Raw genomic sequence first — 26,842 nt, 5'->3', positions numbered from 1 at the left:
TTACAAAGTCACAACTAGATGGTAAGCAGATAACCCTCATACTTCATCGGTGTCTAACACCATTCTACTGAACAAAGCCCTAAATCTTGATATACAGTATGATTTACAGTAGTTAGCACAAAAATAACTGGTGTGGCAGAAAGGTCAGCAACAGAAAAATCATGGAAAACACAGAAGGAAATAAATCTCACACAATCCCTCCCTTAGCTCAGATAACAGGATATTGCAATACATATGGCAAGAGAACACAAAGTAATCTGCCGGCCACTTTGACAGTCTCATTCATTTACTTTTGTTTACTGACATATCTAGCTGGGCATAACTAATTCACAGAAGAAACCTGGGGAGACAAGCTCCATCACTGAAATAAGTATGTTGACAGGACAGGAATTACAGTGTTATCAAGAGCCAGCACATTTGGATACTGAGTTAAACTATTTAATGCTATGAAAATATGATCCTTCTCGCATACATCCAACTGTCACACACTATTCTAAAGACTAGAATTTAATAACAGTCACACTCCTTTGAGAGAAGTCTGAAGTCAATCATATATACATAGCATCAGTTGCATTGCCACACATGGAGTTATACAAAAATATTTCAGTTACAAATGCAGTAGGTTTAAAATGGTGTCAAAAGAGACAGACGATCATTGGGAGGTAATGAAATAAGTACGCCACAGAAAAATAAAGAGAAGACGCAAGATGAAACCAATCGAGGAAAAGCCAAAAAAGGGGAAGTTAATAGAGAAATGATGGGACACAGAGTGGAAGAAAGTAAATGTGTGAGAACTAATGGGGGCAGGCATAGTAAGAAGAGGAGGGGAAATACATAGGAGAATGAATAGGATCATAGGAAGTTACTAAACTATTGGCCCTGAGGCTCCTATAAGCCTAGCCAAGAGTTTAGCCCATGTTTAGACAAGTCGGCACCCGATGCCCTGGCCTGCAACTTAGAAAAGTATATCCCAAATAACAGAGACCCCAACACCAAACCCTGTGGTATACTGCTCGTTATGGGTCTACTGCTTGATGTGGCTTCCCTATCTTGACTAGATGGGTTCTATCAATGAGACAGTTAGCTACCCATCTGGTAACAGATGGACTGATGCCTAGTTGAGAGAGTTTATCGATTATGCCCGAGTAGGGAACAGTGTCGAAGGCTTTGGCCAGGTCAAGGCAGGTGGTGTGCACCGTTCTACCCTCGTCCATAGCTTTGGTGATTGTCTCTAAGAAGTTGACCAAATTTAACGAACATGACCTCCCCTTGACGAAGCCAAACTGTATGGGAGCGAGTGTTTGGAGGTTGCCAATGTCCTTGTTAATGAGGTCCATGCTGATCTGTTCCATGGCCTTGCAGATCAGGCTAGTTAGGCTGATGGGTCTATAATTTCCTGGATCAGTGGACACTCCACCTTTGTGCAACGGGATGACAGTGGGTGTCCTTCACTCAACTGGGACTAAGCCGGTACTCAGGCTTTGGTTGAATGGGACGCCTAATGGTGCTGCAAGTTCCTGCCTAAGTTCATGTAGGATGCAGCCTGGGATGTTACTGGGTCCCATGGAGGCTGTATTTTTTGCCTTTGAGACAGCAGTGATGACCTGTTCCCTAGATATAAGGGGAAGGGGGCAGGTACTGTGGATGTCTTGATTTACTGATGGGGGGGGGGCAGAGGGGTGAAGTTTTCACTGAATCTGTCAGCCAGGAAGTTTGCTATATCTACGGCATTTGTATATGTGGTGTCCTTGATCACCAGTTCTCAACAGATCTGGGTGCATACTTTGAGATTGCGGACATATGTGAAGAAGGCCTTATGATTGTCTGTAGTACATGTGGTCAATCTGGACTCGAAGTTTCCTTTGCAAGATTTCACTAGTGCTCTTATTTGCTTGTTCAAGTTAAAGAGAGACTGCTTACAGTTGGAGCGGCTTGCTCCTTCTTGGTCCTGGTCAACAATTATTTCCCTTTTGTTAGAGTGTTTATTTATTGCAGATGTCCACAAGACAGGTTTACTCTTCCTTGCGGAGGGTGATTTATTCCTGTTGGGTATTCCTGATTCCATGCATCTATATAAATGCCCGTATTGTGCTTTTGTGTAGTTTTGGATACTGGTGCCAGTTCCTATAGATGGGGAGGGGGCTGTGAAGCTGTTTATACCATCCCTCAGGACGCTGTAATCAGCTCTGGAGAAGTTGTTTTGTTTGACTCTAGCTAGAGGGGAGTCGGGGGAGATGGTGACTTCGAAAGTGACCACTTTATGGTCAGATCTTACCGGGGATGAGATCTGGAATAGCTTGAGAGAGAAATGAGAACAAGACATAGTAAGAAAAATGGAAATGGGTACAGGATGGTAACGTGGCACCATGAAATGAGTGCATGAAAGTAAATGTTCAAGTTTGGTGGAAACAGGTTAACTAGTGGAGAGCATACTGGAGGTGGCTAGAAGCTAGGAAAAGTACAGTTTTGTACCTACCATAAATGTAGATGTTCGAGGATCCACATTGCTGCAGTCCTAACTATTGGGTAGTCCGCTGTCCAGTCGGCCCGAATACCAAAGTATATGGCTGACGTCGGTCAAGGCGCATTAGACTGACGTCAGTACGTCAGGGTACTAATGCGCATGACCGACGTCATATCCTCAGTCTTTTCTTGCCCCAGATGTCAGAAGACCCTAAAAGACAAGGCCAAAACCAAAAACTCCAAACATACCTGCACCAAAAATATGTACAATAAATACAAAATACCAGAATACAACCTCACCTACACAACCACCCCTAAACACAGAGGGAAGGAGGGAGGGTAAATTGGACTGCAGCAATGTGGATCCTCGAACATCTACATTTATGGTAGGTACAAAACTGTACTATGTTCTTCATTCCACATTGCTGCAGTCCTAACTATTGGGTAGAATCCCAAAGCAGAGGTAAGGGAGGCTGGCAAATCATAAGGAAGCAGGAGCTGACAACATGCCTTGCAAAATAGCTGTGGCAAAACCAGCCCTAGACTTAGAGTAGAGAGGAAGGTGATAATGCTTAGAGAAAGTATGCACTGAACTCCAAGTAGCTGCCTCCAAAATATCCTTAGTTGCCACCCCTAAGAAATGCTGTTGAAGTGGCAGTAGCCCTAGTGGAATGAGGCCTAATCCCAGCTGGAATCTCCTTGCCATGATGGGAATAACAAAATGCAATGCAAAACCCAATCCACCTAGAAATAGTTTGTTTTGACACAGGCTTGCCCTGCGAACTCAAAGCAAAAGAAACAAAGAACTGCTGAGACTGCCTAAAATCCTTAGTCCTGCTTAAATAATAACGCAATTGCCTGTGTACATCTAAAGTGTGCAAAATCTTTTCCCCTTTATTCTGGGGATCTGCATAAAAAGTAGGCAAATGAATAGTTTGGTTTAAAGCCACACTAGAAACCACCTTAGGCATAAAGGAAGGATTAGTACGTAATGATACCCTATCCTTATGAAAAATCAAAAAAGGCTCAACCGCCATAAGGGCCTGCAACTCAGAAACCCTTCTTGCAGAAGTAATGGCCAACAAAAAAGCAGTCTTCCATGACAAGTATTTCAATTCAGCAGTAGCCGCAGGCTCAAAAGGTTGTAGAGTAAGTTTCTCCAACACAAAATTGAGATCCCAAGCAGGAGTAGGAGCTCTGGGGGCCTTATATTCTTTGCCCCTCTAAGAAATTGCTTGAACAAAGGATGTGAAAACAATGGTGGGTCACAATCATAGTGAGCTGAAATTGCTGCAGCATGAATCTTAATGGAAGAGAAAGACAAACCTTTGTCCAATAACTCAGTAAGATATTGATGAGCCACACTTAAATTAGGCTCAGAAATCTCCAAATTCTTTGCTGCAGTCCAACATAAAAATCTCTTCCATTTTTCTGCGTACACTTTCCTTGTACTAGGTCTTCTGGCTTCCATAATCACATTTAAAACTTGTTGAGGAAGTTGAGACCTGCTGTCCTTCAAAACAGAATATGCCAGGCTGTTAGATGAAGAGAGTGAAGCTTGACATTGAGCAGGTGACCGTCCCTCTGAGACAACAGGTGTGGAATCAGGGGTAAAGGCCATGGAGGCTTCCTTACCAGACTCCTCAGTAATGGGTACCAGTGCTGCCGAGGCCAATCTGGAGCTATTAAAATCATCCTTGGCTTGTCTTGTCTGACCTTTAGAAGCACCTTTGGGAGAAGAGGCAGAGGTGGAAAAGCATACACATGAAGATTTTTCCAACTGAAAGAAAGAGCATCCACTTTCCAAGCTGTGTGATGAAACCTCTTTGTGCAAAACTGTGGCAGCTGGTGGTTTAGTGGAGAAGCGAACAGATCTATGTCTGGAGTTCCCCATGACACTGTCAATTTTGAAATACATGAAGATCCAGTTTCCACTCGTGGGGATCCATGATTTGTCTGCTTAACACATCTGCTAAGGAGTTCTGTGCTCCCGGCAGAAACCTTGCCTGAAGAGTTAGTTGCAAGCTGAGCGCAGTCTCCCATAAAATCATTGCTTGCCTGCACAATGGGTAAGAATGTGTTCCCCTTGTTTGTTGATGTACCACATGACAGTTGTGTTGTCTGTTAGAATCAACACCTGCCCTGGAAGAAGTAACTCCTTGAAAGCCATTAATGCAAACTGGACTGCTAACATCTCTTTCATGTTGATATGTAGATGCTGTAGTCTGGCAGGCCACTTGTCTTGTATCCACTTTCCATTTAGATGAGCTCCCAAGCAATGTCTGAGGCATCTGTCGTTAGAATCTGACTCGCCTCTGGCCGGGTCACAGAGAGTCCCTTGTTTAGGTGACATTCCTGAGCCCACCACAAAAATTTCTTTTGAATGCAAGGTATTATTTGAATGACAGTGTCCAAATCCTGGCAGTGCTGTGTCCATACATTTTTGAGATACCATTGCAGCTTCCTCATATGCAGTTTGGCATTGGGAAGTACCAGAATACAAGATGCCATGAACCCTAAGGCTTGAAGGACTGTCCTTGCAGTCAGCCCGGACGGAAGAGATAGTTGATGGAAGTAACTGAAAAGATTCTTTTGTTTGTCCGGGGTTAAAAAGGCCATCTGGGCTGCTGTATTCAGTCTCACACCCAGAAAGCACATGTCTTGAGAGGGTACTAGACTGGACTTTATTTCGTTCACAGAATACCCTAGGCATCTTAGCACTGCTATCACATATTCCAAATGCTGTAGAAGGTCTTCCTTTTCTTGAGCCAGAATCAGGCAGTCGTCCAAGTAAGGATAGATTTGAATTCCTTTTAGCCTGAAGTAAGCTATCACTGGAGCCAGAACCTTTGTGAATACTCTGGGCGCAGTAGATAAGCCAAAGGGCAATGCAGAGAACTGATAATGAGAATTTCCAGCTCAAACGCAGATACTTCCTGCAACTTAGTCTTATAGGCACATGAAGGTAAGCTTCCTTGAGATCTAAAGTTACCATCCAGTGATCTTTGCCCAGCAGAGGTAAAAGCTGTTGTAACGTCAACCTTTTGAACTTGGGAATGTCCAGATAAGTGTTGAGGATAGATAAATCCAAAATTGGTCTCCACGTGTTCCCCTTCTTTGGTATTAGGAACAGGCGAGAATAAAATCCTAGGCCCCTTTCTGGCACAGGAACCGGCTGAATGGCCCCTATTTGGAGCAACAGAGAAATTTGCTTGTGAGCCTCTGTTCTTTGTAGAGGAGGAATGTCTGGCATGCCTTTGAAAGGAGGCAAGGTATGGAAATAAAACCTGTAACCGTGGTGAATGATATCCAGCACCCATCTGTCTTGGGTAATTAAATCCCAATTTTCTTTGAAAAGAGACAGCCTTCCTCCCAAAGGTGCTGCCAGGCGAGAATGTACTGGCAGCTGAAAAGGCAGGTCATTGGGTCTGTTGAAAGGACTGACCCCTGCCCTCACCAGAAGTTTGAGCAGGTGAACTCCCTGTTCTAGGCCTAAAAGAACCTTGAGCTCTGCCCCTACCACGTCTAGACCTACCCCTAGACTGGGAATCATAAGCAGGATATGTCCATCCCTTAGTAGGCCAATTTCTACTAAACTTGGAGGCTGCACCTGCAAAAAATCCTTAACAGTTTGCATAGACTTAGCCTTGTCCTCCATTTTCTTTAAAACTGCTTCCACAGGCGAACCAAACAACACATCAGACTGTAAAGGAGCATCCAGAATCCTTGTCTTAACATGCTCAGCTAAATTTTGATCCCTCAACCAGGCGTGCCTACGAAGAACAGAACCAGCGGCAGCCACCCTCGAGGAGGCCTGCACAGCATCAAAACCACACTGCAAGGAATGCTTACCCACCTGTTCAGACACATGAACTAAATCCTGAAACTCTTTACACTCAATACCTTCAGCCAGAGCATCCACCTTAGACTTCAATTGTGAAAGGAGATAATTCTGAAATTTTAACATATGAAACTGACAATTCAACGCCCTCATGGCTAAAGTGGAAGAAGTATACACTTTCTTTCCCCATCTATCCAAAGCCCTTGCCTCTTTATCAGGAGGAACAGGATTTTTAACAACAGAAGCCTTCACACCTTTAGGCCCCTGAGAGACAGTTTCGGGTCTGCCCTAGGACTCTTAAAAAGATACTTATGGGCTTCAGGCACCCTGTAGTACCTATCCGGTTTAACTGGGGCAGGAGGCAAAGAATCAGGATTCAGGGAGGCCTCTGCAAAAACATTTTCTACCACAGTCAGAACAGGAGGTATAGCTAAAGGCCTATGCTGGGGTAAAACAAGAATTCCTAAGCCTCTTCCTGGAATCAGAGAAATCTTGACCTTCCCATTTAAAATGCTCCCTCATGGAATGCAGAGTCTCTGAAAATGAAAAATCCTCAGGAGGCGAAGCTGAAGGAGTAGAATCATCCACATCAGAATCAGAATAAGGAGGATACTCCTGCAAGTCTTCAGCCGAAGACTCAGAAGCCTGGCAACATTGCTCAAAACTCTCAAACTCAGGTCCCGCCCTAGGCCTCTTATCAGGAGGGCATAGAACCTCTAATCATAGTAATCAAATCCTCTGCCATTTTTAGCATATGCTTCTTAGGCAAAGACCCTGAAACACTCGGAGAAACCCCACTGAAGCTAAACTAGGCCTGCCTCTTAAAGAAGCCTTGGAAACAGAAGGGAGGCCCTAACCACCTTAGGAAGAGAGGGAAGAACAGCCACCTGAGAAGCCCCTTCAGCCTGGCCTACTTCCTGAGAGGACACATCCTGTAACAGTAAAGTTTCTCCCTGAGACTCCAAAGAAACTCCTGGCAGAACCTCCGGCTCCACTGAGCCTTCTAAAGAACCGACATCCGGGACTGTCGGTTCTTCCACTCTAGGCTTCGCTGCTTTGTCCTTGCGCTTTTTGGCCGAAGCGGCGCCGGAGCATCCGGCGGCATTTTATAATTACAACGCTTCCCAAACACTAACCTGGCACAGTCTAACCTTCTCTTAATAGTGCGTTTGTTAAATCTAGCACAAGAGCGGCATCCAACAACGTCGTGCTCAGGCCCTAAACAAGGTATACACAAAGTATGGTAATCCCTATGAGGTATCTGTTTCCCACAAGAAATACAGTTATTCACTTTTTCTGACATCCGGTTAAATACTGAGGCAAGAAAAAACCAAAATATTCCCCAACGGGGTACTTAGCCAACTTTGATTCGGTCTGAAACTCTGACTTCAGAAACTTTCAGAACGCCAACCTGCACTCGCAAAACTGCTTCTGCATCGGACCATGCGGCAAAAAAGACTGAGGATATGACGTCGGTCATGCGCATTAGTACCCTGACGTACTGACGTCAGTCATATACTTTGGTATTCGGGCCGACTGGACAGCGGACTACCCAATAGTTAGGACTGCAGCAATGTGGAATGAAGAACATCATAGCTTCAAATGTAGAATAAGTCAATTTGCAGCTACAGGACAAATTATTACAAAGGTCACGAGACTGCTTGTTATTTAAGTATTAAAAAAAAAGCCTTAAAGTTGCAAGCAGCTTAAAATTATTACTGAAAAGTGTCACTGCACTTCATGGTTGTCTGTCATTTAAAGCAAAAAAAAAAAAAAAGGTTGCAAGTTGTATCTTTTTTTTTTTGTGGATATGATTAGATATGTAAACCTTTACAGATCCATTCCAGTAGAGGTCAAACTGCTTCTTCATTGTAGCTTCAGAAGAAAAGATAATGCAAAGCAGTAACTTAGTCTTCAGTTCATATGTTTACTGGGCAATGAAAGCTAAAATGCTAGTTTTACAATACATGACGTTTAGTCACGAGTCCTATAGGAAAGATGAGACCTCCCACTTTTAGATGTATGGGGTTTTATTCTAACTGTGAGGCACTGGAGACAGGAACTGGTGAACTGATGCTGTGCGATTGTCTGAGATACTCATAATACAAAAAATTAGACCCATTCCAGGCTCTTCAAAAGGTTGATACCCACCCTTAATCATTCTGCAGCTTACGTTTGCTAGTTTTAAGTTTTTTATTCTAGTCTTAGCGTTACTTTGTGGGCTACAAACCACAGCAAAAAAGACACCACAAACAATCTCCAGCCACAAGGTATAAGAACTTCTTTAATAAAGGTTTCAACTCAAAATTCCACAGGACACAATGTAGTACACAATATAGTTGAGCGCTTTCACCCAGTCCAAATACCAGGGTGAACTTCGTTCTAGTGGTTCCAACATGCATGAACAAAGTGTTAATTCAGCAAAGGTAAATAGAAACAACAATAAAACCTTGCCGGATTACAGTGGGGTTGACTTTTCGAACAATACGAGCAATTTTAATTTTGAGATCTGGACTACTAAAAGGTTTAACTTTAATGAAGGTACATTTTCTCGCAACATGAATAATTTTGATGACTACTTTACCATTTTTAGTGACAAATTGCATTCATTTAAAATTAACCAGTTGGAAATTGATTATTTGAGAGAATGTGTACAGGTTAACAGAGTCCCAAAGGGACTCCGGATAGACCCAAGTTGATAGTGACCTCTCATTTGACACCCACGTTGCCAAAGTGGTTAGAAAGACTTTCTACCTTGCCCACCTTATCATGAAGGGGTTCACATCCAGATCAAAGGAGGTCATCGTGCCCCTGTACTCCTCCCTTATCAGGCCCATGATTGAGTACAATGCCCCATTTGGTATGTACCTCACCCGGCACTTACAACAGCTGGAGAGAGCCCAGAAGTACCTCACCAAGAGGATCAAGGGTCTACAACATATGTCATATGCTGCCAGGCTAAAGAAACTCCAGCTCTATTCAGTAGCATACCGCCTGCTCAGAGGTGATCTGTGCCTGATGTACAAGGCCATATCCAACCAGGAATTGATGGACATGCTCCACCTCAAAAAATCCAAATCCATAAGATCCACGAGAGCCAAAGATTTAAACCTCAGTACAAACATGAATAGAACATGCTGGAGGGACAGATTCATAACTCAGAGGCTTCCCATACTCTGGAACAAAATCCCAGTCCATGTTAGGCAGAGCCCCTCACTGACTCTCTTCAAGAGAAATCTTGACGAGTGGATGGGAGATCGTAGGATTACCCCGGGGGTCACCCCTGTGTCGCTACTTGACAGAGGCACAGTAAACTAATTTTAATAAGTAAGGGGGTCTTCAATGTGTCACTACTAGACAAAGGCACAGTATTCTAAATTTATTCTATACACCTTAGTACCACTACATGGGGTGGCGAAAGCCACATCTCTAGGGCTAGGCTTGCAAATACCACTCGGCAGATAGCCTAGTACTAAACTATGAAACTATGTGAAACAGGACAGTAATTTATATCAACAGCTGTGTGAAGTTTTTAATAGGAGTGGTATTGAGGTAATGAATTTAATGATACGTGATTATGAAGCTCAAAGTGAGATCTTGTTGAAAGAATTGAATTCTGTAAATCAAAAAAAATTAAATGACAAACTAGCCGGAAGAGAAAAGATGAAATATGAGAATGTATTTAGAGAGGGAGACAATCATTGTGAGAAAATTATTGGAAGGAAATTGGAAAGGGATTTATTAGAATATAGGGAAGGAAGGGCTTACCCGTTAACTAAAACTTATCGCCCCTCTACTACTAAGGACAATGTGTTTATTAATAGAACAGATGATGGCTATTTTAACAATCCACAAGTAGTTGATTCCCCAGTCCTGAGGAGAAGTGAGAGATTAGCAGAAAAGGAGAGGAAGCATTCAGTGCAGGATTTTCAATATCAGAGGGGGGGGGGGGGTTGGAATTATGCTCAGAGTTAAATGTTTTGCCTAACCTGAGTGTGGATGAGGTTTTGGCTAATGAACAAAGAAAGAGATGGATACGACCAACAGAACAGGGTGTGTAAAAAAGGAAATTTTACCATTTACAGTTTCACCGATATTTCTATATCTGATGAGTATTTTGATCTTTTTGCTAAAGGGTTTCATTTTGTTCCCTCACGCCCAGGGGTTTTAGCAAACACTATCATTGATTTAAAACTTTTTATCAGGCAATTGAATTTGAATATTCTATTCAAAGGCCAGGAATACTCCCAACAGGAATTATCAAGGAGGAGCACATTCAATCCCCCCACTCACCCATTTTTGAAAATATCAGGCAATTGAATTTCAAGGAAGGCCCAAGTGTTAATTTTTCAGAACTGGACAGGAGTACTTTAAGGTATTTGAATGAACAGAAGTGTAGGGTTATGAAACCTGATAAGGGGGGAGGGGTGGTGCTGATGTACACAGTAGATTATGATATGTATATGTACAACATTTTACAAGATACGGAACAGTATGCAGTGGTTTCTCGAAATGAGATAAATATAGCTTACGCCAAAATTAAATTCTATTTACTGGATCATTTATTGCAAGGGAGCATGAATGAGAAGTTATACAATTTTCTATATGTGGACCAACCAAGAATACCAATAATTTTCGGGATTCCCAAGACGCATAAGGGGATTAGTAATATTAAGTTCAGGTCCATAGTAGCAGGTGCTGGTGGAATCACTGAACCTTTGGCTACATTTGTGGATTTGAAAGCAAAAGATTTTGTTGCTTCAATACCACATATTTGTAAGGACTCATGGGAATTCTTGAAGGGAATGAGTAAGGACAAATATGATAAAGACATACTTTTGGTCACAATAGATGTGGTGGAATTATTTCCAAGTATTCCCCATGAGACGGGTTTAGAATGTTTTTCTGATGTACTCACTACTGAATCAAGTTTAGATAGTAACACTATCAATTTAATTATAGAATTTACTGAAACTGTTCTCAGGAATAATTTTATTTATTTCAATGGAGAATAATATCATCAAAAGAAAGGAGCGGCTATGGGGCACCTTGTGCCCCCTTATATGCCAAAGGGTGGGAGGGTGGCCTAATGGTTAAGGTGTTTGCCTTACAAACACAAGGTGCAGGGTTTGAGTCTCACAAGGGATAATTGGCTAAGCTTAAAATGGCTCACAAGGGCAGTTAGCTTAGTACTAATCTATGAATCTATGAATCTATGAATTGTGTACTGTATATTTTTGGGAACGAAAATTTATATTACAGACTGACTGGATTAATTATATTACTAAATATACAAGACTTTTTAGATGATATTTGTCTATTATGGAAAGGGTCTAAAGAGAAATTAGAAGAATTTTTTTGTTCACTGAATTTTTGCCTTTCACTTCAAATGTGAAAGAGGACAGTTTGGATTACTTGGATATCACAATATATAAAGACTATAAGAAAGGTTGTTTTCAGTCCACGATATTTAGAAAAAAAGACATTTTCGAATGCTTATTTGCATTTTGATAGTGGACATCCTTTTTACCAAAAAAGGGGAATAGTGAAGGGTCAAATGATTAGGGCCTCAAGAATTACAAGCTTAATGAATCAGTTTTTGGAAGAAATTAAATTTATTACTACACTTTTTGTAGAGAGAGGTTATCCCAAAAACTTACTGAGAATGTAGTTAGGGAAGTTATAGAGAATACAGATAAAAAAATTTTCCCTGTATTAGGTAGTGGAGGATCTGAGTGTAGTAAATGTTCCTCCACTGTTTCCAAGAAGGAAAGTGCCTTTCTACATACTTTCTCCTTGACATCACTTGAAGTGGAAAAAATAATTACCAAATACTGGCCGGTTTTAAGGGTGAATGATGACATTTCTGGTTTTCTCCCTGCCCATCCTCATTTTGCAACCAGGAGAGTTATGAACCTTAAGGAATGCATGGAAAGAGGGTTAGATTTGCTGGGTAGAAAAGGAAGAGTTAAGAAAGGTACATACAAGTGGGGTGCTTTCCATCAATGTTGCTATATGATCAACTGGGGGTCTCTATATATTCCGTCTAGGAGATTTAACATTCAAGCTTCCTAGTATTTTAACTGTAGGGCCAAGGGGGTAGTATATTTGGGCATTTGTACGAAGTGCTCAAGTTTTTATGTAGGGAAAATGGAAAGGCATTTGAATAGGAGAGTTTACGAACATATGTATGAGGTCAGCAAAGGGAAAGACACTAATGCCTTCTATAAACATATTCAAACCTGTACGAATATGGATATAAAGTTTTTTGTATTGAAGCAGGTTTGTATGGACCCCCGAGGTGGCAGTTGGGAATCCACACTGGAGTATAAGGAGTTGCTTTGGCAACTCCGATTAGATGCTGGGAGAGCCCCGGGGCTCAATGACAACATTAATATCAGCAGCGTTCTAAAATTAAGAGCTGCTAGATTATAAACTGTATTTACTTGCATTGTCTTACGTATACATCACAGACATTGTTTATATATTTATATATGTATTTATTTTACACAGCTGTTGATAGGAGTATGTACAGACTTGTATTTATTTACTTATTTCACTTTGTTTTTATAATGAACAAATGTAAAAAAATTTTTACGTGCATCATTTTTAAAATGGGATGTATGCATTTATTTTATTTTATTGGTGGAGAAGGGCTGTCACATGTTGTAGTTGTGTTATTTAAACTGTTTGAACACAATGTTACTGGTTCTGATGAAGCCTGGTATTTGGACTGGGTGAAAGCGCTCAACTATATTGTGTACTACATTGTGTCCTGTGGAATTTTGAGTTGAAACCTTTATTAAAGTAGTTTTTATACCTTGTGGCTGGAGATTGTTTGTGGATCCATTATCCTGTGGGCCGGTGTCTTTTGCCTTACTTTGTGGGCTTAGTTGGCTTGAGTATGGGTGTAATCCATCAAGGTACCCCCTAACACCCTGATCCTTGGTGACTTCAACTACCTCATCATAGACTAAGTGAACTATTCCTGCACTAATGGGTTCATAGGATGACACTAAGCTATTGGCTCAGATGCCCTTATAAGCCTATCCAAGAATTTCGCCCATGTTCCTTCAAAGTCAGCACCTGTTTCCCCTGTGCAACAAGGACACAGGTGGGATCCCAGGGGTGTATTTTATGTTTCCCATCCAGTCGTCCAGGTTCCTCTTAAAGAGGGCTACAGAGGTACTCTGCTTGACATGGAGAGGAAGTCTATTCCACAGATGGGACAGTCTTTGGGACACAAATCTAGACCACCAATAAGTTCTATTAATGTAACAGACCAAGTTAAAGCCTTGCATGAGGGTTGCGTGACTAGAGTTTGACTTACAGATATGCAACAACTCCATCACGGCTGGGCTTGAGATGGCCTTGTATGCCAGACACAGGTCACCTCTGAGCAGTCTGTACAACACTGAGTAGAGGGACAGGGCTTTTAGTCTATCTGTATAGGACTGGTGCTTGAGACCCTGGATTTTCCTGGTCAGGAACCTCTGTAGTCTCTCCAGCTGCTGCATGTGCTCGGCAAGGTACATGATAATGGGTCTGATAAGGGAGGAGTACAGGGATGTTATGACTGCCTTGTTCCTAGATGAAATGTCCTTATTTATGAAGTGGGCCATGTAGAAAGCCTTCCATACAACGGAGACAACATGGTGGTCAAAAGTCAGGTTGCTATCAACCTAGGTGCCCAAGTCCCTCATGACTGATTGCGTGCTTAGTACAGTGTTACTAATGTGATAATTAGTGGGGATGCCATTTTCCCCAAAGGGGATAATGATGCATTTCTTGGCATTCAGTTTGAGGCCATGTTTCTGGCACCAGTCATTAGTTTGGGCAAGGCCATCTTGGAGGATGTTCACATCACTAGGGGAATTTAAGACCACTCCCAGATTGCAGTCATCTGCAAACTTGGGTCAGCCACAGACCACTGGTTTTGGCTTCCACCTCAGAAAAGTATATTCCAAACAGTAGAGGCTGAGGCCCCAAGACTGATCCTTGAGGTACACCGTTCATTATGGATCTACTACTAGAGGTGGCTTTCCCTACCTTGACTGTGTGGGTTCTATAAGTGAGCCAGTTAGCTACCCATCTGGTAACATATGGGTTGATGCCTAGATGGGAGAGTTTATCTATTATGGCCGAGTGGAGAATAGTCTCAAAGGCGAAAAAGTCGATCAAGTTTAACAGGCATGATCTCCCTGTAACAAAACCAAACTGTGTGGGGGCAAGCATTTGGAGGTTGCCTATGTCCTTGTTTATAAGGTCCATGATAATGCGTTCCATGGTTTGCAGATCAGGCTAGTTAGGCTGATGAGCCTATAACTGCCTGGGACAGTGGACACTCCACCTTTGTGTAGAGGGATGACAGTGGCTGTCCTTTATTCAGCTGGGATGAAGCCGGTGCTCAGGCTTTGGTTGAATAGGGTGACTAATGGAGCTGAGAACTCATGCCGGAGTTCATGCAGGATACAGCCAGGGATATTACCGGGTCCCACGGAGACTGTATTTTTTTGTCTTTGAGAGGAAACTAAAGACCTGCTCCCTGGTGATGAGGGGAGGGGGGCAGATGCTGGGGATGTCCTGGTTTACTGATGGAGGGCAGGGGGGGTGAAGTTTTCATTGACTCTGTCTGCCAGAAGGTTGGCTCTATCCTGGCGTTTGATTACCCAATGATTCATTGACTTCATCAGTTCTAATGCACTAGACCAGCTCATCTCATCCCCCAAAAGGGGAGATAACATTTTGGACTTGGTTCTCACCAACATGGGAGACTGCTGCATCACTCCCATTGTATGTTCTTCCCTGGCGAGATCAAATCATCGGTCTATGTCATTCGAAGTTTCTATCCCACCCCCCCACCCCCAGTCATAATCAGGCTAAAATAACTTCTCAAAAGCTTTCACACCACGAGGATGCTGACAACTATGATGAACAGTAAGGCCAGTGCAGTATACAAGCACCTGTACAACTGCATGGACTCAGCCATACCCAACAGAACTAAAACCTGCTCCTCAAGGAAAGTCAAACCTGTCTGGTGGACATCCTCTATCAATAGGCTTTACAACAAAAGGAAGAAACTATTGTCCAAGGGTAAAAAGGAACAAATTCCAAATTGGAAAAACTCCCTCCTTAGCCTCAACAAGCAAATTAGATCACTAGTGAAAACCTCCAAAGTCAGTTATGAATCAAAAGTAGCCTCTGAAACAAAGGGAAACAACAAAGCCTTCTTCAATTATGTCAGGAACCTCCAAGGCAAAGCCTGGGCTTGTTCCGAATTAGTACTTAACAGTATCACTTACACTGATCCTGTTGACTTAGCCAACCTTCTAGCAGACAGGTTCAGTGCAAATTTCACCTCCCTGCCCCCCAAAGGCCTTTTCACCATCCCCAATACTTGTCCCTTACCTCACATCTCCATAGATCAAGTGTTAACGGCCCTATACAAGGCAAAGAACACAGCTTCTATGGGACCTGACAGTATCCCAGGCTGTATTCTGCACCATCTCCAGCAAGAACTAGCTTCGCCATTGAGCAAGCTATTCAACCACAGCCTAAGTACAGGCTTCATTCCAGCAGAGTGGAGAACTGCCAGAGTCATCCCCTTGCACAAAGTGGTGCCACTACTGACCCTGGAAACTACTGCCCCATTAGCTGGACAAATCTGATCTGTAAAGCCATGGAGCATATTACTATGGATCTCATATACAAGGACACAGGCTATCTCCAACCACTTGTCCACATCCAGTTCGGATTCATCAAGGGCAGATCTTGTCTGTTGAACCTGGTTAACTTCTTTGAGACTGTCACCAAGGCCCTGGATGAGGGAAAATCAGTGCATACAGCTTACCTTGACTTGGCCAAGGTCTCTGACACAATGCCGCACTCTGGCATCATCGACAAGCTAATACAACTTAATGAGTAAACTCCACAAAACTGAAATGAAGAACAAACTCCAGGCCACAAGAATAAGTATAGGTTAGCGCTTTCATTTACTGAATTAAGCAAACTTCTTCAGACAATACACCGATACAATTAAATGCTTAAATACTAAAAACATATGACATCATCACATTCAAAGAGCAAATCCTGACTACAATTAAAACGGCAACAATATAATGACTATAGGTATACTGCATCAGTACAGTATACCTGAAAGTTATCAATCCATAACAGTTTTAAAATATTATACACAAATACATATCTAATAACTCATGCTATAAAAATTATAAATTATAACTTATAACTATCCCCGTAAGTGTTCAAAAGGCCTTAAAAGGGGAAAGAGCATCAATAACTATCAAACCTAAATAAATCAGAAATAATTTTATCAAGTACAAAGTCTTAGGGAATACAATAAATTATCAGTTCATCTAATGAGAGATTTTAACTTAAGGATACATTTAATAGATAAACTATCATTGAGTCCTGGGGAAGTATGAGCATTAAGTCTAAGCTGCCAGGCTAACTCTTTCATCCAACTTTAGGGATGATGGACCCCCCTATCATTATCAATTATCCTGTCAATGGCAAGAAATGAGAAGTTATGTACCTACCATAACGTTCCATGTTAGTTGTCTTCTCTCGCCTTCTTTCTTGCTTGATGGGTTCGGAGCCGATCCTCGGCTCCGACTCGGCACTTGCTAAGCTCGAGAGTCACTTTTACCAGCTCGAGGCAGCCCCATATCCCATGATGCAAGGCGGTAAGTACCCAGATCTCGTTTGTTGTCTATAGGCAATAACACCTAGCATAAAAAACTTCCCAAAGGAAGAAAGAAGGAGAGAAAAGCCTGAAGGATGGTTTTGGAGGACCAGTACTGTATGGTCTTAAGAAGCATTCTTCCATGTAGAGAGAAAAGGTCTGTCCAGGCCAGGGGGAAGGAGGGAGGGTAGCAAGAAAGAAGGCGAGAGAAGACAACTAACATGGAACGTTATGGCAGGTACATAACTTCTCAATGTTAAGTTGTCAATCTCGCCTTCATTCTTGCTTGATGGGACCACGTCCCTAGCACCTCTATCCTGGGCGGCTCAATGGAACAGACTCTTGAGAACTGTAGAGCCAAAACTGGCTCTGTCCCTGGAGGCCAAATCCAATTTGTAATGAGAAACAAAGGTATGAGGAGTGGCCCAAGTGGCTGCTGCACAAATAGTGTCTAACGGAAGTCTAGCTTGAAAAGCTGTGGAAGTGGCTAAGCTTCTGGTTGAATGCGCTTTAGGTTTCGAGCACAGCTGTTTTCCCCTGAGCTGATAAATTTCAGAGATGACAGAAGAAAGCCATCTAGATAAGGTCACTTTTGAGACAGGAAGGCCTTTTTTGTTATCAGCATAAGAAACAAAGAGCTGATCGGATTTCCTGAATTGTTTTGTTCTGTCCAAATAATATCTGAGTTGGCGTTGAACATCAAGATAATGTAACTTTTGTTCCGATCTGTTTGAGTAGTTTGGGAAAAATACAGGAAGATCAATAGCCTGATTCAAATTACTCTTTGAGGCGACCTTAGGCAAAAAGGTCGGGTTAGTTCTCAATGATACTCTGTCTTTGTGGAAGACTAAATAGGGGGGCGAACAGAGAGAGCATGAAGTTCAGATACCCTCCTAGCCGAAGTAATAGCAACCAGGAATAAAGTTTTCCATGAAAGAAATTTCAGGGAACATGAAACAGCTGGCTCGAAGGGAGGAAGAATCAAGGATGTCAGCACTAAATTTAGGTCCCATTGAGGAGGAGGACTCCTGATTGGAGGTTTCAGGAGAAAAATTCCTTTTAAGAAGGCTCTACAAAGCCTGTGGGACATAATGTTGTGATCTGCGAACCCGACATGAAAATTCGAGATAGCAGCCAACTGAACTTTGACAGTGGAGGAAGAGGAGCCCGCGTGAAAGATTTCCACTAAGAAATCCAAAACTGCTTGTACTGGAGCAGTAAAGGGATCAATATTTTTAGCTTTTGCCCAATAGGAAAAACGTTTCCATTTGCTAGTATAAATCCTCCTAGTAGAGGATTTTAAGGAAGCTACTATGATGTCTCTAACAGGATTAGAGATCATAGGAAGCCTGGCTAAGGAAGGAAGTGGAGCAACCATGCTGTGAGGTTGAGAGAAGGGATAGACCGGTGCAGCTGACCCGATTGGTGAATCAGAAGGTCTGGCACTGGGTCCAGATGCCACGGCTGCACCAAAAGGTGACGATGGAGGAACGGAAACCAAATCTGTCGAGGCCAATAGGGAGCAATGAGAATCATTTTGGCTCTCAAGACGGTGGCTTTCTGGAGTACTTGTGGAATCAGTGGAAAAGGAGGAAAGGCATAAAGAAGTCCCTGGGGCCAATCCTGGGTTAGAGCGTCTCTGGGGGGGTGTGGCCTGGCAGTGGGAATAGAGAGAAGAAGTCTGGGCATTTGCTGTTTTGGGGAGTAGCAAAAAGATTGCAACATGGGCGGCCCCATTCTAGAAAAATCTCCTCCACCATAGATTGTTTGAGAGACCACTCGTGAGGCATGAGAATAGCTCTGCTCAATCTGTCCGCTAAAATGTTGGTTTTCCCAGGGATATGCGTTGCTACCAGAAACCGATGAGAGGAGATCGCCCATTGCCAAAGTCTGAGAGCTTCTCGACACAAGGGGTAGGACTTGGTTCCGCCCTGTTTGTTGATATACCATACTACAGACATGTTGTCTGTGTGGACTGCAATTGTCCCCAAGGGAAGAAAGTCGTTGAGGGCTTGCAACGTTAAAAGCACTGCTCTCATCTCTAGGACATTTATGTGCAGGTGGTATTCGAATGGTTGCCACGTCCCATGAACCATCCTGCCCTGATAATGACCCCCCCACCCGATCAGGGAGGCGTCCGTAGTGACAGTGGCTACCGGGGCTGGGGGTACAAAGGGTCTGCCTTGGTGAATCTGGGGAGAAGTAATCCACCATGAAAGATGATTCCTGCAAATTTGTGTCACCAGTATTTGGTGACGCGGAAGTTGTTGATAGGCCCACTGAGTGAACAACATCCACTGAAGCCGGCGCAGATAGGAGCGGGCCTGGCGAAGAAGGGTAATGGCCGCAGCCATGAGGCCCAACACCTTTAGAACCATTCTGGCTTGTACTTTCTTGCTGGCTAGGATGATCCTCACGTGACTTTGTATATCTGAGATTCTTTGGTCTGTGAGGGTAGCTGACATCCGAACAGTGTTTAAGTTTGCGCCTATGAAAGTAATAGACTGGCAGGGCAATAAGGAGGATTTTTCGTAGTTGATCGAAATTCCCAATTGAGTGCAAAGATTTATTGTGTAATCCCTGGCTTGAAGAAGTTGATGCCTGGTGGTGGCTGAAAGGAGCCAGTCATCGAGATACGGAAACACCTGGAATCCTTGGCGTCTCAGGTGAGCCGTGTCCACTGCCATACATTTGGTGAACACTCTAGGGGCTGTAGTGAGACCAAAGGGCAGGGCTCTGAATTGGAAATGACTGGACCCCAGCCGAAAGCGGAGAAACCTTCTGGAGCGTCTGTGAATTTTTATGTGATAGTACGCATCCTGAAGATCTATTGAGCACATCCAGTTGTCCTTCTCTAGGAAGGGCAGAATTGACTGAAGTGTGACCATTCGGAATCTTGTCTTTCTCACAGACTTGTTGAGTCTGCTGAGATCCAATATTGGTCTCCAGTCTCCCGTCTTTTTGGGGACCAAAAAGAACCTTGAGTAGATTCCGGGCTCTGAATGGTCTGTTGTAACTGGGTGAATGGCTCTTTTTTGTAGAAGTTTTAATACTTCTAACTCTGCAATTTCCCTTAGTGGTACATCTGGAAGGGAATTTGAGTGAGAGAAAGGACTTTCCTCGAAAGGAATTTTGTAACCCTCGGATATGATCGACTGTACCCATCTGTCTTGAGTGAGGGAACGCCAGGCTTCTGGGTACAGTGATAGTCTTCCCCCGACTGCCTCCAAGGATGGACAGTCGGGCAACATCTCAGGGATGCTGAAAGGGCTTGTCAGAGAGAGGCTCTCTGCTTCCCTGGTTTTGTGGACCCCCTCTGCCTCTAGAGCGGCATCTGTTATTGTTACCCCCTCTGCCTCTAGGGGTAAACTGACCACGTGTATCCGGCGTGACTCCATGTAATTTGCGGAACCACATTTTGCCACCCTTCTGTCCTTTAGGGTAAGGTCTAGAAGGGGTGGAAAAACAGACCCCTACGGCAGAAAGAGTCTTGCCGTCCTGCTCACACCTGGTCAATGTATCCTTCACTTGAGGGCCAAACAAAGCTGACCCATCAAAGGGAGAGTTTGTGAAGGATGCCTTAAAGGGATCTGCAAAATTACAGAGCCGCATCCAGGCTTGGCGTCTAAGAGCCACACCTGTACCTGTGGCCCTACTCGCTCCATCTGCTGCATATGATATCAGTCGCATGGAGGAGTTAACAATAGAATTAAGGGTTCCTAGCTGCGAAGCAATTTTTCTTGAGCCCCTGCAGCTGTGGGATCCTGTACTACTTCACCTAGCTCCTTAAGGATGTCCCTTTGGAGTCTGGTGAAGTGACATAAGTAGTTCAGCGAGCGCATAGCAAAGGTCGCTGAAGAGAACATCCGCTTACCATACCTATCCATGGTCCTAGAGTCCTTATTAGGAGGATGGACAGGTATGGAAGGATCTGCAAGTTCCTTCTTAGTGGCAGCCGCCACCACCATGGCATCAGCAGGGACACCTTTCGTAAGGAATTGCTTATCCGAAGGGGCAGTGATAAATTTAGACGGCCTCCTAGGAACTGGCTCTACAGAGTCAGGAGCAGCCCAAGCCTTTCGAGCAATAACCTGCATAAGGGGGTCGAAAGGCGGGGACACCCAGGAGGTTGAGGGCCGAGATCCAAATGCCTCTAGGTATACCGACTCATCCTCAGAGGGATTATTGGAGGGCCAGTTTCCCCTCTGTTTAAGGAGTTCTAGGATGTCTGAAAAGGAGACATCCTCAGAGGGGGATCCCTCCGACTCATCTAAGTTGGTATCTGAAGTGATAGACTCAGGGGAGTCTATGTGTTTCCTCTTACAAGTCCTCTTGCGCGGAGGATCCCCTGACTGATCAGGAGAATCCTCGGAAGAGGGGGTCCTTCCCAGTGGGGAAACCTGAGGCGGAGGATCTCTGGGTCCGGGAGCAAGAGAGATGGCAGAGATATCGACAGGCACTGTAGAGGGAGGAGCTAAGGGAACAGACTGCTGGCTGAGTCCAGTGGCCAGCACACTCTTCATCACCTCGAAGGCTCCCCTCCCAGGGAGGTCCGAGAGAACCCGTTCTGAAGAAACCGGAACTCCAGGGCCCACCGAAAGGGAAGGCTCCGAGGCAGATGTTGGAGCCGAGCTCACCAAGGCCGAGGCTCCAAGGGGAAGAGTGGGGTCGGACAAGGGTCCGATGCCACTCACCCCCTCGGAGGAGACCAGAGAAGCCCGGCCACCGAATCCCTCTAAGGAAGGCCTCGAAGAGGAGATAAGAGTAGATGCTGAGGGAGCAGAAGGGGGGGGGGTATCTGCCCCTCAGCCATAGCAGAAACTATTCCCGAAGACTCCAGCTCCAAACTCTGAGGTAGAGTCGAAGGAGGAACTGCAAGAGGGTGTGGACTAATAGTCGTCTGTTGAGATGGACTATGTAGCATCTGGGCCAGTGCCTGTGATTTCAAAAATCTACTGACCACCCTCTCTAAATCATGGTCAGAAAGCCTGGATGACCTAGATGATCGGCTCCGATGGCTCCGTTCCGAGAGGAGAGGTGAGGCCGGAGCCGAGAGTATCGGTTCCAAGGAAGGGGACCTGGACCTCTTCCTCGAAGGAACCATCGGAGCCGACGAAACCATAGATGCAGTCGGAGCCGAAGACTTTTCAGCACCGACAGAAGGTCTCGATGCATCGGCTCCGGCCGGAGCCGATACAGACATAAAAGTAAGGGTGTTGGAGCCGGTCGGCACAGACACCGAAGCCTGAGCCACATGGTGGTCGGAACCAGTCGTAGCAGACACCGATGTGACTGAACCAGTATCGGCACCGATAGCCATTGGTGCCGAAGGTTTATGCAAACCAGGATTGGCTCCAGCCGGAGCCGATCTCGACTCAGAAAGAGTCGGAACCGAGGCCGCAGGCTTAGACACAGAAGCCTGGGCCTTGGAAGACTTGGAAGTCTTGCTCGGAGCCGACTTAGCCGGAGAGCCCTCCGGTTTAAGAAGACCCCTTAAAATCAATTTATTTCTCCTCTCCTGCAGGACTCTCTGGCTAAAAGAATGACAAATCGCACAGGAGTCCTGCAGGTGGAGAGGTCCCAGGCAGTATAAGCAAGAAGTGTGACCGTCTGTCAGAGACATCTTCTGACAGCACGAGTCACACTTCTTAAAGCCTGAGACCCTTTCTTTGGACATAGTTGCAGAAACACACACAACACCGTCCCAAAGAACAAGTTATCCCTAAATAAATTATTGATAACTAACCTCTCTCACACACACACACACACCCTAACAAGGGGGGGGATGGGAGGGGAGAAGGCCTGACTAAAAAAATTAAGGAGTGAGGGAAATTTCAGTCAGAAAAGGGCTTAATATAAACTAAAAACGTTAACTATAAAGTTTAAAGTGAAAAAGGGGCTAAAATAGTATTATATGAAACACTTACCAGGAGCTGGCAAAAGGAGGACCTCATCAGCGAAGCGGCAAATGAGATCTGGGTACTTACCGCCTTGCATCATGGGATATGGGGCTGCCTCAAGCTGGTAAAAGTGACTCTCGAGCTTAGCAAGTGCCGAGTCGGAGCCGAGGATCGGCTCCGAACCCATCAAGCAAGAATGAAGGCGAGATTGACAACTTAACATGAGGAATTCATGGGTGGGGTTAACTTTCACATGCCTAGCCAGAGCATTATTCAAATTAATCTTGTTGATGTTATAAAGATGCTCGTAAATCCTAAGCTTCAATGGCCTCTCCATCTTGCCGACATAAAGTTAAATGCTAAAAATGTATCATCATACCATTTGGCAAAAACATGGCCCCTAGTGATTACCACATCAACGGCAACCCCCTAAGTATACAACCTGTGGTGACAGACCTGGGTACTCAGATTGGCAACAATCTCACATTCAACAATCATGTAGTGGGAGTGGTCAGAAAAGCCTTTTACTTGATTCATCTCAAATGTAAAGACACTGCATCCAGAAAAAAAGGAGGTTATTACATTCAACAAATGTAGTGGGAGTGGTCAGAAAAGCCTTTTACTTGATTCATCTCATAAATAAAGGCACTGCATCCAGAAAAAAGGAGGTTATTACATCTCCATACTCCTCCCTCATTAGACAAATAATTGAGTATAATGCCCAGTTTGGTATGTACCTCTCCAAACATCTGCACTAACTGAAAAGGCCACAGAAATACCTCACAAAGAGAATCCATGGCCTCCAACACCTGTCCTATGTGGACAAGCTCAGATCACTATCACTCTACTTGGTATCATTCAGATTGCTCAGGGGTGAGCGGTATCTCACCTACAAGTCAATCTTGGACTCTGTCCTACTAGAGATGCTAGATATCTGCAAGTCTAACTCCTCGTGCATTACCCGCACAAAAGACCTGAATCTAATATGCAACATCAACAAAACCTGGTGGAGAGACAGGCTTGTCTCCCAGAGGCTGCACCTCCTCTGGAACAGACCCCATACATGAAAAACAGACCCTCTTCAACTGCAACCTTGATGAGTGGATGGGAAACCACAAATTTATCCCAGGGATTCCACTTGTGTCCCTCACTGACAGGGGCGACAGATGCTGACTGAGGTTTCTTTTTTGGGGATAAACTCTTGGCTAGGCTTATAAGGGCCCCAGGGCCATTAGCCTAGTAACCTCCTATGATCCTATGAAGATGCAGCAATAGCCTATCAGGTAGGTTGCAAACAGGGACCTGTGATAGTGCAGACATACTATAATATGAGTTGTTTGTTAATGAAGCCAGTAGTACTATCCAAGGGACCCTCTTCAGCCACAGAGTGGGCTACACAGCGCACACAACATGAAATTACATTATTCTCAAGCTCAGGGTAAATTACAGTGTTGAAATCAATGCATGCACATATATACATATACACAAAGTAACAAATGGCAAACTTTGTGCAGGCACTGCCACACCACTGTTCAAAGAAACTTTCACAGCAGTAAGCAGTACCAAGCTAGAATTTCTGAGCAAAATAAGGACCGAGAATATTATTTTTCTTTTAAAATACAAAAACATTTAAACAACTCCAGCGCGTTCTATAAAACCATAAGCACATGTATTCAATAAGATGACAAATGTAGCAGGGTAGCTCCACAGAGTATATATATATATATATATATATATATATATATATATATATATATATATATATATATATATATTATACACATTGGTGGTTCAGTGGTAGAATTCTTGCCTGCCATGCGAGAGGCCCGGGTTTGATTCCCAGCCAATGCAGCAAGGCATTTTTAGTGGATGGTGCAGTGGTGCAGTGGTGCAGCGGTAGTGTTGTCACCTCACAGCAAGATGTTCTCCTTTCAATTCTTGGCTGAGGTTCCTTCTGCGTGGAGCCTGCATGTCTTCCCTGCGTTCATGTGGGCTTCCTACAGATGCTCCGGTTTCCTCCCATGTTACAAAGACATGTGTCTGGAGCATTTCTCCTCAGGCCTCCGCTGAAAATTGGCTTTGTTCCAAGTCGGACTTTCCCGGTTAACAAATATTAAATAAAATTAAATAAATAAAAAATAAATATGACATTTCTATAACTGACATACCATATGTTGTCTCTCTGTGGATTCTAAAGATGGGTAGAGTAAGCACTGTCAGCTCAGATGGTACTAATGAAATAGATCATGCAGTACAAAAATGTAGTAAAATATGCCTAGTTCCAAAACTACAACCCCACTTGTAATGCTTTGTGAATGTGTCTACAAAGGTCCATGCCACTGATTCAGATATACCTGAGATGAAATATTTCTGAAAAAGACAGTTGTAGTTGCTACTGCCTTAAGAGAATAAGATCTAAGCAGTCAACGTTTTTATACATTTATCCTAGGGAGAGGCAATACAGTTTTCTAACTATTTAGAAGGTGTTTGTTTTAATTACTGGTGTGCTTTACCCCAACTTCATGAAAAGTGACAAAAAAGTTGATACGATTCTTTGATGTCCTTTTTGTGTATAATACCTAATTTGTCTATAGCCATCAAGTATATGGAGAATTCTCTTGCGTCCATTTTTTGGGAGAGGGAACTGAAAAAGTGGTAAAAAAAAAAAAAAGTAAAAATTACTTTTGTCATAAAAGAAGACTTTGCTCTCAAAGAAACCCTGTCTTTAAAAAAGGTAATACATCTTTGTGTAATAAGTTCTGCAACTCAGAAATCCTTTCAAATTAAGTAAAATCCACTGAAAACAGTGCATTCCAAAGACACTCCAAACCCAGAGAAGAATCAGGTTCAAAGAGCACCGCATCCGTTTTTAATCATAAGCATTCAAATCCCAAGCAAAAGAAATATTTTCTTATGAAGAGCAAGAGACAGATATCTGCATTCACTTTATCTGTAATTTTAGAATTTATGAGTAAACAAATTTGTAAAGATGCAGAAATGACAGACTCGTGGATTTTAACTGAAGAATACAAAAGGACTGGTCATATATTATAAAATATGGACACAGAACAATATTGTGCATGGTATCAAAAACACTTCTTTTTGCTAACAAGATTTTACAGTGAAAGAAATCTTTAAATCCTTTAGAAAAGACGCTATATTATAATGTGAAAAAATATTAGGGAATAGTTGCAAATCCCCAAGCTATTATTATGACATACTTCAAAATGTGGAAAAAAGACACATACCATGGTCAATAAGATACTTTACCACTGGCACTGGAAACATTTGATAGTGTACTGTTTTTTTTTTTTTTGCACCAAAGAGAAATAAAGTATTATTGGCCAAAAAGGAGTATTAGAATGAGATTGTCCTCTTCCCTTTTTGTTTTTGAAAATGTTTTCAGAATGTAGGGGACTGAAGAAAATATATTTAGGTTCATAGGTTCATACTAGGCTATCTGCCCAAGGGCATTTATAAGCCTAGCCCATAGTTATGTGGCTTTCGCCACCCCTTTAGTTTGAATAAAAACTATGCCTATCATTTTTCTGTGCCTCTGTCAAGCAGTGACACTGAAGTAATCCCTGGGGTATATCTGCGATCTCCCATCCATTGGTCAAGATTCCTCTTGAACAAGGCCAGCGAGGTGCTCTGCCTCACATGTACCGGGATTTTGTTCCACAGCATAGGGAGTCTCTGGGTGATGAATCTGTCCCTCCAGCACGTTCTATTTATAACCGTGTCAAGGTTTAAGTCTCCCACCCTTGTGGTTCTGAGGGACCTAGATTTTTTGAGGTGAAGCATATTCATCAAATCTGGGTTTGACATGGCCTTATATGTCAGGCACAGGTCACCTCTGAGCAAGCGGTATGAGACTGAATAAAGCTGGAGTTCTTTCAGTCGGGCAGGATAAGACATATTTTTGAGACCCTTTAT

The 26,842-nt window shown here is 43.4% G+C and overlaps 1 protein-coding gene and 1 non-coding gene across 2 annotated transcripts in view; one reads left to right on the top strand and one right to left on the bottom strand.

The window, feature by feature from the left end:
• FBXL18 (F-box and leucine rich repeat protein 18) overlaps positions 1–26,842 on the bottom strand; it is a 908,463-nt gene that overhangs the window by 154,637 nt on the left and 726,984 nt on the right. The gene's annotated exons all lie outside the window — the stretch shown is intronic.
• On the top strand, positions 24,687–24,757 carry TRNAG-GCC. The gene has a single exon. It is a non-coding gene; the product is annotated as a tRNA-Gly (tRNA).

Source organism: Protopterus annectens, chromosome 12.part0, assembly GCF_019279795.1.
Source record: "Protopterus annectens isolate FY-2018-M chromosome 12.part0, PAN1.0, whole genome shotgun sequence".
NCBI lineage: Eukaryota > Metazoa > Chordata > Ceratodontiformes > Protopteridae > Protopterus > Protopterus annectens.
This window is presented reverse-complemented; position numbering and strand designations above follow the sequence as displayed.